The sequence below is a fragment of the Chelonia mydas genome, chromosome 14 (assembly GCF_015237465.2).
Source record: "Chelonia mydas isolate rCheMyd1 chromosome 14, rCheMyd1.pri.v2, whole genome shotgun sequence".
Lineage (NCBI taxonomy): Eukaryota > Metazoa > Chordata > Testudines > Cheloniidae > Chelonia > Chelonia mydas.
Window position 1 is genome coordinate 34,630,934 of NC_051254.2, and position 2,558 is coordinate 34,633,491.

The 2,558-nt window shown below is 46.6% G+C and overlaps 1 pseudogene; it reads right to left on the reverse strand.

Annotated features, from left to right (window-relative positions):
* Positions 1-575: 575 nt before the first annotated feature.
* LOC102948097 lies at positions 576-1,504 on the reverse strand (annotated as a pseudogene).
* Positions 1,505-2,558: the final 1,054 nt, after the last annotated feature.

Consider the following 2,558-nt stretch of genomic DNA (forward strand, 5'->3'; position numbering starts at 1 on the left):
TGTCCAGTCACTATGGGCACTGCCCACAAAGGGCAGCGCATAAAAAAATCTGCATCTCCCCTCTGCTGCTAAATACATAATTTGCCTCCTGGGTGCCAATCCATGTGTAAACACAACATATCTCTCTGCCCCCCTCTGAACAATTTAACAAGGGTTGTAGTGGATTCTCCATCACTGACAATTTTTAAATCAAGCCTGGATTATTTTTTCTAAAAGATCTGTGATAGGAATTATATCAGGGATTATTCTATGGCCTGTGTTATACAGGAGATTGGACTAGATGATCACAGTGGTCCCTTCTGGCCTTGCAAACTGAGAATTTAGCCAAGCTCACACAGGAAACATTTACCACAGGAGGGAACTAAAAGTAGTTTCCCCAAGTTCCAAGCTAGTGTCCTAGCTACTGGCACATCCTTCATTTGGTATTAAGTTGTATATGCATAGGGCATCCAAATCCCTTTAGCAGCTTTGACAAAGCTTGGACTTTGGGCTATTGACTTCAGTGAGACTACTTGCATGTATAAGGTGAGAAAGGATTTAGCAATCAAGATAGGCCAGAGCCCCCAGTCATGCACTTAGCATAGATTTTTACTGAAAAGCTTTCTCAATGCCTCTTTGACCTCCATGTTCCTCAGGCTGTATATGATGGGGTTGATCAGAGTGGTCACCACTGTGTACAGCACGGAGAAGGCCTTGTTTAAGTTTGTCCACTGGTTGGCTGTGGGAGCCACATCGATCACCATCAGTGTTCCATAGAACACAGACACCACAATGAGGTGGGAGGAGCAGGTGGAGAAGGCTTTCTGCTTCCCTGTGGTGGAAGGAATCTTCAGGATGGTGGAGATGATTTTGTAGTCAGAAAGTAGGGTTAGAAGGAAGGGAGAGAAGAACACAAGGGAGGCTATGAAGAAAGCCGGTATCCTGACCATGTAGGTGTCCCCACAGGAGAGTTTAATGATGGGCGTCAGGTCACAGAAGAAATGGTCGATCTCATTGGAAGCATAGAAACCATGAGCATGGTGACCACCAGTGAGAGGAACCCGATGACCCATGACTCCACTGCCAACTGAAAGCAAAGCTGGAAACTCATGGTGGAGGTGTAATGCAGTGGTTTGCATATGGCCAAGTAGCGGTCGTAGGACATGGCAGCTAGCAGGAAGCACTCGGCAACCGCCAGAGAGCCGAAGACGTAGAACTGCAGGAGGCAAGCAGAGAAGGAAACCTCTTCTTGAACAACCAGAAGGGTTTTCAGCATCTTGGGGGTGACACTGGTAGTGTAGCAGACTTCCAGGACAGACAGGTTGCCCAGGAAAAAGTACATGGGGTTGTGCAGGTTGTGGTTATATGATACCGTCGCAATGATCAGGATATTCCTGGTGAGTGTTACTATGTAGGTAGCCAGGAACACCATGAATACAGGGATCTTCAGCTCAGGAAGGTCCCCGAATCCCAGGAGGATGAACGCTGTAATGGTCATTTGAGTTTCCCGCTCTACGCCAGGCATGTCTTCAAAGAGAGAAAACGAAACCTAGAAGAACATTGTTAGCTCTCACAACAGGGCTTTATTAATAATAATAATTATTTATTTGTATTACCATAACACATAAAAGCATCAGTATTGGACGAGGACCCAATTGTACTAGGTGCTGTGTAAACACAGAAGAAAAGGGCAGTTTCTGCCCCAAGGATTTTACAGTCTAGGGGTATGTCTACAGTACGAAATTATTTCAAAATTATTCTATTGGAATTTTCGGAAGCTATTTTATACATTCGATCTTCTGTGACCCCACTAAAGCGTGTGAATTCGGCAGAGTGTGTCCACAGTACCAAGGCTAGCATTGAATGTCGGAACGGTGCACTGTGGGTAGCTATCCCACAGTTCCCGCAGTCTCTGCAGTGCATTGGAATTCTGGGTTAAGCTCCCAGTGCATGATGGGGCAAAAACATTCTCGTGGGTGTTTCTGGGTGTGTGTTGTCAGTCGCTCCTCCCTTCGTGAAAGCTAAAGCAGAAAATCATTTTGCGTCTTTTTGGCATGCAGATGCCATACTGCTTTCAGCAGACGGTGCACCGCTGCTCTCCTGCTACTATGAATCCACCTCTCATTTCCTCTCATCTTCCTATGTAATCTCTACTATCTACTCTTTCTCTTCCTCATCGAACACTTCCACTGCCAACTCTGCTCGGCCATCGTGAACTGAGCAGGACAGCTTCCACTGCCAACTCTGCTCTCCCACTATTGCCAGGCTTCCAAGCTTCTCCATGTTGTCTGTCCTGGGCTCCTACCTCTGTGAAAGCTACAGAAGACAACCATTTTCCACCTTTTTTCAGCTACCATGAACCAAACACCACAGATTCCGCTGCCACTCTGCTCTCCTATGTTTCGCACCCTTTTTCCAGGATTACCCGTGCAGGCGCCATAGCCATGGAGCCCGATCAGATCTCCACTGCAGTTTTGACCATTGTAAATACCTCACACATTATCCAGCAGTATGCGCAGTACCTGCAAAACCAGGCAAGGAAGCGACAACAGCGTGATTACTATAGTGATGAGGACATG